The sequence below is a fragment of the Lissotriton vulgaris genome, chromosome 8 (genome assembly GCF_964263255.1).
Source record: "Lissotriton vulgaris chromosome 8, aLisVul1.2, whole genome shotgun sequence".
NCBI classification, from domain to species: domain Eukaryota; kingdom Metazoa; phylum Chordata; class Amphibia; order Caudata; family Salamandridae; genus Lissotriton; species Lissotriton vulgaris.
Genome location: NC_141696.1, coordinates 1,409,056,537 through 1,409,071,371, shown reverse-complemented (window position 1 = coordinate 1,409,071,371; position 14,835 = coordinate 1,409,056,537). Strand labels below are relative to the sequence as shown.

At 54.5% G+C, this 14,835-nt stretch overlaps 1 protein-coding gene across 1 annotated transcript in view; it reads left to right on the top strand.

The window, feature by feature from the left end:
- BRWD1 (bromodomain and WD repeat domain containing 1) overlaps positions 1-14,835 on the top strand; it is a 2,503,800-nt gene that overhangs the window by 1,350,663 nt on the left and 1,138,302 nt on the right. The window lies entirely within an intron of this gene.

Genomic DNA, 14,835 nt, shown 5'->3' with positions numbered 1-14,835 from the left:
GGTTCGCGATATTCAGGCTCTGATTCCGATCTTTCAGCCTTTATCCCGAGTTTCGGTCAGGATGGCCCTACGGCTTATGGGACTGATGGCCTCCTGCATCCTGCTGGTGCATCACGCCAGGTGGGGGATGTGGGCTCTGCAGTGGGACCTGAAGTTCCAGTGGGCACAGCATCAGGGCAACCTGTCCGACCATGTCCTGATCTCGGAGGGCACTGCGAATCAGCTGCAGTGGTGGCTCACGAATCGCGATTGGGTCCATGGCAGATCCCTCTCCCTTCCCCAACCGGAGCGCACATTGTTGACGAATGCGTCCCTCCTGGGATAGGGTGACCACATGGGAGAGGCATAGATAAGATGCCTCTGGTCTCCGGAGGAGTCCCGGCTCCACATAATCCTGTTGGAGCTTTGCGCGATCTGACTTGCACTGAAAGCATTCCTTCCCTCTGCCCCGGGAAGTGTAGGGCAGGTGTTCACAGACAACACCACTGCCATGTGGTACTGCAACAAGCAAGGCAGGGTGGGGTGGTGGACCCTGTGTCAGGAGGTACTGCGCCACTGGACATGGCTGAAACATCAGGGCATCACCCTGGTGGTTCAACACCTGGCAGGTTCCCCGAAGACCAGGGCGGACGAACTCAGCCGTCGGTGCATGATGGATTACGAGTGGTGTCTGAACTCGGACGTGGCGCAAGGTCTCTTTCAGCAGTGGGGGGAGCCTTGGTTAGATCTATTCGCCACCGAAGAGAACGTACAATGTCATCAGTTCTGCGCTTTGGAATTTCCAAGGCAGCACTCGCTTGGCGGCACTATTTGTCGCGAGTGAAGCTGCGGTCTGTTGTACACCTTTCCGTCTATACCACTTCTGCCCAGAGTGCTGAAGAAGATCCGGCACGACCGGGCCGAAGTCATCCTTGTGGCTCCGGATTGGGCACGAAGATACTGGTATCCCGAGCTATTCAGTATGTCAATCGATCCCCCGATTAGACTACCTCTTACGGAGGACCTTCTGTCGAAGCAACAGGGTACGGTCCTTCACCCAAACCTGTCCAGCCTCCACCTATATGCGTGAAGATTGAGCGGCGACAGTTGATGCCATTTGACTTGCCTTCTGATGTCTGTAATGTCATTCTGGCAGCCAGGCTTCCCTCCACAAAAAAACTGTATATGCCTGCAGGTGGAACAAATTTGTGGCATGGTGCACAGCAAAGGCTGTGGATCCCCTTCCTGATCAGCCTTCTCTTTTCAAGTCCCTTGTTGTAAATAGATTCTTGAAAGACATTACTCACATGTTTCTGCCTGTCCCCTTTGTAATGCCTCATAGGGATTTGAATCTGGTGTTAACCTATCTGATGTGTGCTCCCTTTGAGCCGCTCCATAACTCTCCCTTGCGTCTTCTGACTCTAAAGACTGCTTTCCTGGTTGCCGTCACCTCTGCCACAAGAGTGAGTGTGCTCCAGGCTCTTTCATCTAAGCCTCCTTTCCTCTCTGTCCTTTTCTACCCAAGGTGGTTACTGCCTTTCACATCGGCCAGACTATTCCCTTCCCACCTTCTTTCCGCCTCTGCATCCCTCAAAAGAGGAAAAGAGTCTCCACCGTCTGGACCCAAAACTTGCGCTCTCTTTTAACCTAGACCGGACACAACAGTTCCGGGAGGACGACCAACTCTTTGTTGGCTACGTTAGGCACTAAGAAAGGACGGGCGGTGCACAAGCGAACCATCTCTCGGTGGGTCGTTTTGTGTATTAAGATCTGTTATTCCTTGGCTAAAAAGAAACCTCCTGTGGGGCTGTATGCCCATTCCACTTGGGCCACAGCGGCTACTACTGCCTTGGGACGGGGAGTCCCTTTGCAGGACATTTGCACTCGCTGCACACGTTTATCTGAAAGAAACACTTTAGTATTAGATTCCTTACCTTAGAATATCCCCAGGCGTCAGTCTGGATCCGGAAACTTTTGCGTAGCAGTACCCCTGCGCGTCGGTAGGCGTCGTCTGCAGGCGTCCCCTGCGGCTCCGCGTCCGTCGTCGGCGTCGTGCGCCGTGATGACGTCGCTGGAGTATATAGACGCCGCCTCCGCGCGCTGACGTCAGTTCTTCTTTTTTCCGCGCCAGTAAGCGCAGATCCGAAGAGCAGTACTCCGATCTTTTGACCAAGTTTTGTCAACTTTTTATATCTTTTTGGTGCCTGGTAGGATGCCCGGTTTCAAGAATTGTGACGGTTGTGACCGCACGATGTCGGTCACGGACCATCACCGACTCTGCCTCCGGTGCCTGGGCCCCGAGCACGACGTGGACGCCTGCGTCGATTGCCAGGCTCTGACTAATAAGGCTAAAAGGGAGCGGTCCCACAAGCTACTCGAGCTCCGGGTGTCGGCCCCGCGTCGGGAGCGGTCCCGGTCCGGCCGGAGGTCCAGGGAGCGTTCGAGGGAGCGGTCGCGGAGCCGCGCCGGACGCTCCGGAAGTCGTCACAATTCGTCGGGCTCTTCAGGTAAGAAACACAAGAAGTCGGGGCGTCGTCATCGTACCCCTGACTCCCCCCGACGCTCGCACGACGCGGCCAGGGGTTCGGGTGACCCCAACCACGCGGCTGCGCGAGAGTCGCCGGCGTGGCCTGCCCCATACCCTCCGGTCCCTGGGCAAGGTGCGACGCCTGAGGAGATTGAGGCGTTCCTCATGGCCATGAGGGCGCTCACTTCTCCGACGGGGCCTACGGCGCCTTCGGGCCCAGTGCTACCGTCTGGGGGCCCTGGCAGTTCGGGTGTCCCTGTCTCGACGCCATCGGGTGCTCCGGCCCCGGTGCCGCCGACGGCTCCGACCCCGGCGCCACAAGGGCCCCCGGGGTCGACGCCGGGTGGTCTGCCGGCCGCTCCGGCGCCGTATCGGGGTTACCCCCGACACCGTCCCCGCACGGCGCTGGTTCTCCTGTGCCGGCTCCGGCCGGGGCTCCGGCGCCGGCTCCGGGCGGCGTGGTCCCCATATCCTCCCCGAATCCGGACGCGGAGTCGAACCGACGTCGCTCGACGCCGGGCTCGACGCCGATGGGGCTTGTGAACCCCGAGGAGCCGGTCTACATCGTTGACTCCGAATATGGAGATGATGAAGAGTACGGGGAAGGTTGGGAGGGGTCTGAGGACCCTCTGTCACGTGAGTGCCAGTATGACGTGGACTGGACAGGTGATTTGGGGGATGCCAGTGGTCTGGACGACTCTCCTAACCCTGGCTTTGTCTCTCCTCCTTCCGTGGCATCGGAGGAGGGAGCTGCTTATTCAGTGGTGTTGATGAGGGCTGCCAAGGCCTTACACCTTGAGCTCTCCGTCGCGGCCGTGAGGCCTAACATCCTCACTGAGGTCTTCAAACCGCAGTCATGCCCACAGGAGCCACTGCTGCCGTTTAACAAAGCCTTGTCAGACGTTCTGTTGGGCACGTGGTCCAGGCCCTCTTCAGGTTCGCCTGTTGATCGGAACGTGGCCAGACGCCACCGTCCTTGTCCGGACGACCCCAAGTTCCTGTCCACCCATCCCACCCCTGAGAGCCTGGTGATCCAAGCCTCGACTTCCCAGACCGCATTCCCGTCGGCCCCGCCCGACCGGGAATCTAAGAGGTATGACCAGTATGGCAAGAAGGTCTTCTCGTCCCTGAGTTTGGGACTGCGGTCTTGCAACACCGCTTGCCTCTTGGGCCGCTACACCCACTCTGTGTGGGATACGGTCGCGGAACTGCTGCCAGAATGCCCCATGGAGGTGCGGGCGAAGCTCGGCAAGGCTGTGGCTGAGGGCCGAGATGTTTACAACAAGGGCCGGTGAGGGACAGAGTCTCTGAATTAAGCAGAAAGCTCTCACCCAGTCAAGAGATCAGGGCTAGATCCAACACCGTTTTTTAGCTCACTGCACCATCCCAGTTTCAGAACCTGGCTGTATGCAAATTAGTCTGTTCCTGTCCCAGTGCATGATGGGAACAGGGCAAACCAAACTACAAAAGCCAATTCTTACACTGGGAAGGAAACAAGCTCCCGGGGACCGGTTTCTGGCATTACAGCCGTCTTCGGCCCGGTTTGCTTGAATCCTGATGGTGCAATGAGCAAGGGTCTCACATCTGAGAATACCCTTCCACGCTTAGGGTGGACAAAAATATTTACAACAAGGGGTGGTGAGGGACAGAGTCTCTGAATTAAGCAGAAAGCTCTCACCCAGTCAAGAGATCAGGGCTAGATCCAACACCGTTTTTTAGCTCACTGCACCATCCCAGTTTCAGAACCTGGCTGTATGCAAATTTGTCTGTTCCTGTCCCAGTGCATGATGGGAACAGGGCAAACCAAACTACAAAAGCCAATTCTTACACTGGGAAGGAAACAAGCTCCCGGGGACCGGTTTCTAGCATTACAGCCGTCTTCGGCCCGGTTTGCTTGAATCCTGATGGTGCAATGAGCAAGGGTCTCACATCTGAGAATACCCTTCCACGCTTAGGGTGGACAAAAATATTTACAACAAGGGGTGGTGAGGGACAGAGTCTCTAAATTAAGCAGAAAGCTCTCACCCAGTCAAGAGATCAGGGCTAGATCCAACACCGTTTTTTAGCTCACTGCACCATCCCAGTTTCAGAACCTGGCTGTATGCAAATTAGTCTGTTCCTGTCCCAGTGCATGATGGGAACAGGGCAAACCAAACTACAAAAGCCAATTCTTACACTGGGCAGGAAACAAGCTCCCGGGGACCGGTTTCTGGCATTACAGCCGTCTTCGGCCCGGTTTGCTTGAATCCTGATGGTGCAATGAGCAAGGGTCTCACATCTGAGAATACCCTTCCACGCTTAGGGTGGACAAAAATATTTACAACAAGGGGTGGTGAGGGACAGAGTCTCTGAATTAAGCAGAAAGCTCTCACCCAGTCAAGAGATCAGGGCTAGATCCAACACCATGATGCACTGGGCCAGGGACAAACTGATTTGCATATAGCCAGGTTCTGAGCTGGGATGGTGCAGTGAGATAAATAACGGTGATGGATCAAGCCCTGATCTTTGGACTGGGTAAGAATGGTCTGCTTAATTCAGACACTCTGTTCATCACCACCCCCTTTTCTGAATCGTTTTTGGCCACTATAGGTGTGGCAGGGTATACTCAGACATGAGTCCCTTTCTCACTGCACCATCAGGATTCAAGCAAGCCGGGCCGAAGACGGCTGAAATGCCAGAAACCGGTCCCCGGTAGCTTGTCTCCTTTCTGGTGAAGAATTGGCTTGGTAGTTTAGTCTGCCCTGTTCCCATGATGCACTGGGCCAGGGACAAACTGATTTGCATATAGCCAGGTTCTGAGCTGGGATGGTGCAGTGAGATAAATAACGGTGATGGATCAAGCCCTGATCTTTGGACTGGGTAAGAGTGGTCTGCTTAATTCAGACACTCTGTTCATCACCACCCCCTTTTCTGGGCCGAGATGCAGCAAAATATTCCATACGGTGTGGTCTTGATACGAACGACTCGCTGGGCAGAGCGATGTCAACGACGGTGGCGATTCGTCGCCATGCCTGGCTGAGAGCCGCCAACTTTTCGGCAGATGTCCAGAATGCCTTGATGGACATGCCGTTTGATGGCTGTCGCCTGTTTGGTGACAAGGCGGACCACGCGCTGGAACGCTTCAAGGACTCCAGGGTCACGGCCAAGTCCTTGGGTCTCTCGACCCAGCGTCTGCAAACGGGTTTGTTTCGCTCCTTTCGTGGCCACAGAAGGGGCGTCCCCACACGTGCCGCCAGCCACGCGCCGCAACCATCTTTTCAACGCGGTGGCGGCCGTGGAAACCGCCGTGGAGGCGGTACGGGTCAACGGCGGGGTCAGGCCACACCTCCCCCCGCAGCATCTGCCTCCAAATCCTCCTAGTCCGTGCTTTCAGGCCCATGTGACGCCAGTGGGTGGCAGGGTTCGCCATCACCACGCCCGCTGGCGCACAATCACATCGGACAGGTGGGTGCTGCAACTCGTCCGAAGGGGCTACTCCCTCCCCTTCGAGACCACTCCTCCAGCCATGCCACCGCAGAACCACCGTGTGTCGGGGGACCACTTGACACTTCTGCAGGAGGAAGTTACGGCCCTATTGGCCAAGGGGGCCATCGAGCGCGTTCCTGGGCCAGAAGTAGGGCGTGGTTGCTATTCCCACTACTTTCTGGTGCCCAAGAAGGACAAAGGGGGCCTACGTCCTATCTTGGATCTACGGAACGTCAACGGCTTCCTCCGGAAGGAGAAGTTCAAGAAGTTGACATTAGCTCAGGTCTAGGCTGCTCTAGACCCGCAAGACTGGATGGTAGCGTTGGACTTGCAGGATGCGTATTTTCATATCCCCGTCCTGCCGGCCCACCGGCGTTTCCTGCGGTTCACGGTAGGCCAGGAGCACTTTCAGTTTATCGTGCTCCCCTTCGGCCTTACCAGCGCCCCACGGGTGTTCACAAAGGTGTTGGCGGTGGTCGCAGCCCATCTGCGCAGGTAAGGGGTTTCAGTCTTCCCCCACCTAGACGACTGGTTGTTGAAGGCGGGCTCGCCCCAGACAGTCGTCCACCACCTTCAGATGACGGCAGACCTCTTGCACGACCTGGGGTTCTCCATCAATGTGCCGAAATCACACCTGTGTCCCTCTCAAAAGCTCCTTTTCATCGGAGCGGTTCTGGACTCCGCGCAGTTTCGGGTTTATCCTCCGGAATGGCGGGTCCGGGATATACAGGCTTTGATTCCCATCTTTCAGCCGCTATCCCGGGTTTCGGTCAGGTTGACGCTGCGGCTGCTGGGGCTGATGGCTTCCTGCATCCTTCTGGTGCATCACGCCCGGTGGCGGATGCGGGCTCTGCAGTGGGACCTAAAGTTTCAGTGGGCCCAGCATCAGGGCAACTTGTCCGACCACGTCTTGATCTCGGAGGGGACTGCGAGACAACTGCAGTGGTGGCTTACGGACCGCGATTGGGTCAGAGGCAGCTCCCTCTCCCTTCCCCAACCGGAGCACGTTGTCGTGACGGACGCGTCCCTCCAGGGCTGGGGAGGCCACTAGGGAGAGGCGGAGATCAGAAGCATCTGGTCTCCGGCGGAGTCCCGGCTCCATATCAACCTGTTGGAGCTACGGGCGATTCGTCTAGCACTGAAGGCATTCCTCCCCTTTGTCAACGGGAGTGTAGTGCAGGTGTTCACAGACAAACCCACCGCCATGTGGTACTGCAACAAACAGGGCGGGGTGGGGTCGTGGACCCTTTGCCAGGAGGCTCTGCGCCTCTGGCAGTGGCTGGAACGTCGGGGAGTGACTTTGACGGTTCAACACCTGGCAGGTTCTCTGAACGCCAGGGCGGATGAACTCAGCCGTCGGTGCTCAATGGATCACGAATGGCGTCTGAACTCGGACGTGGCGCAAGGCCTCTTTCTGCAATGGGGAGAGCCTTGGTTAGATCTATTCGCCACAGAAGAGAACGCGCAATGTCATCAGTTCTGGGCGTTGGAGTTTCCAAGACGGCACTCGCACGGCAACGCCTTTCGGCGCGAGTGGAGTTGCGGTCTGTTATACGCCTTTCCGCCTATACCACTTCTGCCCAGAGTGCTGAAGAAGATCAGGCGCGACCGGGCCCAAGTTATCCTTGTGGCTCCGGACTGGGCTCGAAGGTACTGGTATCCCGAGCTACTCAGCATGTCAGTCGGTCCCCCGATCCGCCTGCCCCTTCAGGAGGACCTTCTGTCGCAGCAGCAGGGGACGGTCCTCCACCCGAACCTGTCCAGTCTCCACCTCCATGCTTGGAGATTGAGCGGCGGCAGTTGAGGCCATTTGACTTGCCTCCTGAAGTCTGTGATGTAATTCTGGCAGCCAGGCGTCCCTCCACAAAGTCGGTATACGCCTGTCGGTGGAACAGATTTGTGGCATGGTGCACAGCAAAGGCTGTGGATCCTCTTTCTGCCCCTCTTTCCGAGGTTCTTCTTTTTCTTCTCTCTCTTGCCCAGCAGGGCTCTGCTCTGGGCACTATCAAGGGCTACCTTTCGGCCCTTTCAGCCTTTCTAAGGCTTCCTGATCAGCCTTCTTTGTTCAAGTCCCCAATTGTAACGAGATTCTTGAAGGGCATCACACACATGTATCCACCTGTTCCGTTTGTGATGCCTCAGTGGGACTTGAACCTGGTTCTAACCTTTTTGATGTGTGCTCCCTTTGAGCCCCTTCATTCTTGTCCTCTCCGTCTCCTGACTTTAAAGACGGCTTTCCTGGTTGCCATCACCTCTGCCAGGAGAGTGAGTGAGCTCCAGGCTCTTTCTGTCCAACCTCCTTTCCTGTCCATTCATCCTGACAAGGTGGTTCTAAGGACTAGACCTTCTTTCCTGCCCAAAGTAGTTTCTGCTTTTCACATCGGGCAGTCCATCACCCTCCCCTCCTTCTTCCCGCCTCCGCATCCTTCAAAGGATGAAGAGCGGCTCCATCGTCTGGACCCAAAACGTGCGCTTTCATTTTATATGGATCGCACACGCCAGTTCCGGGTGGATGACCAACTGTTTGTTGGCTACGTGGGTGCGAAGAAGGGACGGGCGGTACATAAACGGACCATCTCTCGGTGGGTCATTTTGTGCATCAAAGCGTGCTACTCTTTGGCTCGGAGGGAGCCTCCTGTTGGGCTGAGGGCCCATTCCACTCGGGCCACGGCGGCTACTACTGCCCTGGGCCGGGGAGTCCCCTTGCAGGACATTTGCCAGGCGGCTACGTGGGCCTCGCTGCACACCTTTGCGAGGCACTACTGCCTGGACAGTCAAGTCCGGAGGGATGGCTTCTTTGGATGTTCTGTCCTCCAGGACTTTCTGGTGTAGGAATGTATTGGTTCGCAGACCCACCACCGGGGTTGGTATTGCTGGGGTATCTATTCTAAGGTAAGGAATCTAATACTAACGTGTTTCTTTCAGATGAACAAGTTACTTACCTTCGGTAACGATATATCTGTAAGAAACATTAGTTAGTATTAGATTCCTTACCGAACCCACCCATCCTCCCCGTTCTGCGAACTGATACCTAGGGGTAAGGACATCCCTTTCAGGGCCCTAGTTTCAAAATGGCACCAGTGTTGGTTCTCACACGGCTCTGCGTGTTCTGGCGCGGAAAAGCTGTGTACAAAGAACTGACGTCAGCGCGCGGAGGCGGCGTCTATATACTCCAGCGACGTCATCACGGCGCACGACGCCGACGACGGACGCGGAGCCGCAGGGGACGCCTGCAGACGACGCCTACCGACGCGCAGGGGTACTGCTACGCAAAAGTTTCCGGATCCAGACTGACGCCTGGGGATATTCTAAGGTAAGGAATCTAATACTAACTAATGTTTCTTACAGATATATCATTACCGAAGGTAAGTAACTTGTTCGCCAAGCACTTTTGCCTGGACAGCCAAGTCCAGAGAGACGGCTTCTTTGGCCGTTCGGTTTTCCAGGACTTCCTGGTATGATCTTGGTTTTGCAGACCCACCACCGGGGTTGGTATCGCTGGGATATCTATTCCAAGGTAAGGAATCTAACACTAACGTGTCTCTTTCAGATGCACTAGTTACCTACGGTAACGATATATCTGTAAGAAACATTAGTTAATGTTAGATTCCTTACCGCCCCATCCATCCTCCCCGTTCTGCGAACCGATATCTAGGGTTAAGGCATTTCCCTGTCAGGGCCCTAGTTTCATGGCACCAGTGTCAGTTTCTTGCATGGCTCTGTGTTCCTGGCGTGGAAAGGTATGTACAGAACTGACGTCAGCGTACGAGGGCGGCGTCTAAGTACGACGTAAGTAAGAGCGACGTCAATCCGGCGCTCCGGACGCAGACGACTGACGCGGATCCGCAGGAGGACGCCTACCGACGCGCAGGGGTACTGCTGACGAAAACCTTCGGGATTCAGTCCAACACCTGGGAATATTCTAAGGTAAGGAATCTAATACTTACAGATATTTCGTTACCGAAGGTAAGTAACTTGTGCATTTAGTCTTGTCCTCCTACCTTCTTCTGTGGAGCGATAGCATGTTGGTAAGTTAAACCCTTTTAGTTTATTACTAAGAGTGTCATGACTGGAGGGTCAGAATGCTGTACTGTCAACAGTACTTCATTTCCTTTTTACCTCAAAGCTCCTAATCCAACATATTTGAAGTGAATTATTCCTCCACCTCTTCCTACCTGAGATTAATCTCCCCTCTTGAAGCCATTCAAAATGTAGCCAGAAGAAAATCTTATTTTAGCAACCTTATTTTGATAATTGTCACTTCGGTTCTGAGGGATAGCGTCAGCCAAGTTCTTCTCCTAATGGTAATTCAGGAGGATTTCTATGCAAGAGACAAACCAGTAGGGCAAAGGAATGCTGATAAAAAAATGAGGTTGTTGGTGTTTTCCTTCCTCCATAGAGGCCAATAGCGCTGTACTATTACCAACTGTGAAGGCATTAGTGTGAAATGCAGCAATATGTTCTCTTCATGCAGATGTGGAGTCTGACCAGATGCAGTAATGGAACTCAGTGGTAAGACAACAGACTCCCTGCAGTGTGTGAAGTGGTCCTAAAGTGGCACCTCTGGAGCAGAAGCGAAAGGAAAGGGCAAAACCAGCCTTACGTTTCATTGTGTCCACCGTACCAAAACACAAACCCGAAAGACAAGTTTTGAAAGCTGTTAAGCGGCATAACAATGGAGTACAGCCTTTGTTTGAATGCATTCTTTACAAGAGAGAAAATGAAATTAAGAATAATGCAGAGCGGGAGGAGCCAAGATGGCGGCGGAGACGGACGTGTAGTCTCCCGGCTCCGCGAGCCTTTGTTCCCGCGACGATATCCTGATCTCTATCCTGTCATCGTACTGCAGTGGGAGGACGGCGACAGCGCGCTGCATCTGTCGGCGTTTCTCCGATGTCCCTGCCTGCCTGCTGGCCGGAGTTATTACCGAGCCGTTCGGACGGCCTTTCCTAGCCCTGGACCCACGCAGTGGGGCATGGACGGCGGCGGCCGCAGCTACGAGGGGTGAACGAGTTGGGGCGGTGCTGGCGTTCTGACCTACGCTGCTAGCTGCTAAGGCACTCACCAGCCCTTCACGCAGAGTCGACAAGTCAGCCGCCTGGAAATTCTCTCTGCTGCCTCTTTTGTGCGATTTTGAAGGTGAGGAGCGCTGTGCTTTTTCCCATGTTGGCGTGCTACCGACGACCGTAGCTCCCTTCCATGCTCGCCCTTGCCCTGTGTCGACCGGGGTGGTACTTCTCTTGCGGATCGCCCATTACCTGCTGGTCTGGACTGCGCCAGTAGCGTGGGTCCCTGCCGTTCTGCGTGGATTACGACCGCATACCCCTTTGACTCTCCTGGCGGGGTTGCAAAGATGGCTGGCTCCGTCGAGGGGATGGCGGACGATGCCTCGGATCAGGACTGGCTGCCACCGAGTAGACACGAGCACTTTGCTGGACCTGGCGCTGCGCCGCCGACCGTGGAGACAATGGGGCTCCCGTTTGCTTTAACCTGTGGCTCTGTACTCGCTGCACTTGCCGATTTGATGGCCGGATTGCGTGAGGGCTCCCGACTGCTGGGAAGGAAACTTGAGGCTGCCGCACTCACGGCGGGCTGAGCACCGCCGGCTTGTTTACCTCAGCACACCGATTTGTCTCTCCTAACTCCGGATGGGGTTACATTGTTGCCACGCGAGTGCTCGGAGGTTTGCTTTCCTGGCAGTGTGGATGTGTGTGGATCGATAAATGCCTGCTTTCATGACGCTACATTGTTTCCCATCCGGCTGGAACCTACGATCTCCCCCGTGGTGTCATTGCCTTTGTATATGGCGCCGCAGGAGCAGCGCCTAGTTCACCTGGCTGCTTACGCTCAGCAAGCTCCGCTACTACTTCATGCTCTTTTACAACATTGGGTGCTCCCGGCAATGCCACTTCTTCGGGCTCATGGACTTGTTTGTGCTTGCAGAGGTCCATTTTGTTTTGGGGCATCTCTTCTCTGCTGAGCACGGCCATTTTGTTCCTTTGTTCTGTCTGTGGCGGTCGCCCTACGAGAGCCATGTATGAAGAGACGGGTGCGGACTGGCCAGGGCTAATGGACTTTCTTCTACAGCTTGTGCTTAATTGGCCGGTGGGGACTCGGATTGAGGCGCTTCCATAAGGTGTATTGATGCGAGATGTGGTGACTCTCCCCGTTCTAATCTGTGTTCATGTTCATTGCTTTGCTTAAAATGTGGGGTGGAGTGTACACTTATGGCTGGGTAGTTCTGGAGACTTTGGATATGGCCCTCCTCTGATATTACAATGTTTCCTTTTTCTATCTCTTCTTTCTTTTCTCGTTCTATATTTCGGGTTTATTGGGCGACAGGCCCACTGCTGGGGGAGGGGGGGGGGTAGGCCGTAGCCTCTGCATGCGTGTAGGGTGGGGGGTTGGGGGTAGGGATTTTAGTTTTCAGGTTTCAGTTTCTATGGGCCTTGTTTTTCCTTTCGCTCTTGTTATCTCTCTTTTCTTTTTACCTCTTGGGTCAGTGACTGGGACTGGTAGGGGGTGGGTGGCGGTGGCCATGGAGTACGTTGCTTGGTTTGGTAATCCTGTTGCACGATTTTTGAGCCGCCATACTGCCTGGGGGGGATTTGGCATTCGCAGTTGTTAGATTATGTGATAAAGTTGCCTGCTCCAGTCGTGATGCGCTTGCACGGACTCTACTTTCTTAGACTGCTGTTTTTTATAAAAAAGACGAACTTTTATAGCTGCACAAAAATTTTTTTTTAATTAACCTTCATTGCTCCTGGGACACGGTATCACGGCGTTTTTCGGTGTAACTTTAAAAATGCTTGCCACTTGTACTATTGTGTTACTGTGTCGCTGTATTGCATGCAATCGTGCCTCATATGGAATCGTGGCCGGCCTGATGGTTGTGGGCCCGTATTTGTTCTTTTCCTACTGCACAATAAAGGTTTTCAAAAATTAAAAAAAAAAAAAAAAGGATAATGCAGAGCAATAGTACTATACACTACTGCGCAATGTGCTGATGTTGTATTTGGACACTTTTTGCTTCTTGATTAAGCTAATGCTAGTATAATGAAGTAGAAACAATGTCCAGGTACTCCTCTCAGGCTGATGAGAGAGCCAGTCAGTCCACATCCGCTCCCGCCGCATCTGCCTTCAAGCCTTCCTAGTCTGAGCTTTCAGGCCCATTCCACACCAGCGGGAGGCAGAGTTCGCCATCACCTGCTCCACTGGCGTACCATCACTTTGGACAGGTGGGTGCTGCAAATCGTCCGGAGGGGCTACTCCCTCCCCTTCGAGGCGCCCCCTCCAGCCATTCCACTGCAGTACCACTGCATGTCGGGGGATCACTTGCACCTTCTGCAGGAGGAAGTTACGGCCCTCTTGACCAACGGGGCCATCAAGCACGTTCCTGGGCCAGAAGTAGTGCGTGGTTGTTCTCCGGAAGGAGAAGTTCAAGATGCTGAATTTAGCTCAGCTTCTGGCTGCTCTAGACCCTGGAGACTGGATGGTAGCGTTGGACTTGCAGGACGTTTATTTCCATAATCCTGTCCTGCCGGGGTTACCTGCGGTTCACGGTAGGGCAGAGCACTTTCAGTTTACCGTGCTCCCCTTTGGCTTTACCAGTGCCCCTCGGGTTTTCGCGAAAGTGATTGCGGTGGTTGCAGCTCATCTGCGCAGTTCAGGGGTTCCAGTCTTCCCCTATCTCGACGACTGGTTTTTGAAGGCGAGCTCGCCCAAGACAGTAGTCTCCCACCTCCAGACTACAGCCGACCTCCTGCATTTGCTGGCTTTCTCCATCAACGTGCCGAACTCGCACCTGATTCCCTCTCAGAAGCTCCTCTTCATCGGAGCGGTTCTGGACTCCTGAGCAGCGGGTTCGCGATATTCAGGCTCGGATTCCGATCTTTCAGCCTTTATCCCGAGTTTCGATCAGGATGGCCCTATGGCTTATGGCCTCCTGCATCCTGCTGGTGCATCACGCCAGGTGGGGGATGCGGGCTCTGCAGTGGGACCTGAAGTTCCAGTGGGCACAGCATCAGGGCAACCTGTCCGACCATGTCCTGATCTCGGAGGGCACTGCGAATCAGCTGCAGTGGTGGCTCGCGAATCGCGATTGGGTCCATGGCAGATCCCTCTCCCTTCCCCAACCGGAGCGCACAGAGGTGACGAATGCGTCCCTCCTGGGATAGGGTAACCACATGGGAGAGGCAGAGATCAGATGCCTCTGGTCTCCGGAGGAGTCCCGGCTCCTCATAATCCTGTTGGAGCTTTGCGCGATCTGACTTGCACTGAAAGCATTCCTTCCCTCTGCCCCGGGAAGTGTAGGGCAGGTGTTCACAGACAACACTACTGCCATGTGGTACTGCAACAAGCAAGGCAGGGTGGGGTGGTGTCAGGAGGTACTGTGCCTCTGGACATGGCTGAAACATCAGGGCATCACCCAAGTTCTTCTCCTAATGGTAATTCAGGAGGATTTCTGTGCAAGAGACAAACCAGTAGGGCAAAGGAATGCTGATACAAAAATGAGGTTGTTGGTGTTTACCTTCCTCCATAGAGGCCAATAGCGCTGTACTATTACCAACTTTGAAGGCATTAGTGTGAAATGCAGCAATATGTTCTCTTCCTGCAGATGTGGAGTCTGACCAGATGCAGTAATGGAACTCAGTGGTAAGACAACAGACTCCCTGCAGTGCGTGAAGTGGTCCTAAAGTGGCACCTCTGGAGCAGAAGCGAAAGGACAGGGCAAAACCAGCCTTACGTTTCATTGTGTCCACCGTACCAAAACACAAACCCGAAAGACAAGTTTTGAAAGCTGTTAAGCGGCATAACAATGGAGTACAGTCTTTGTTTGAATGCATTCTTTACAAGAGAGAAAA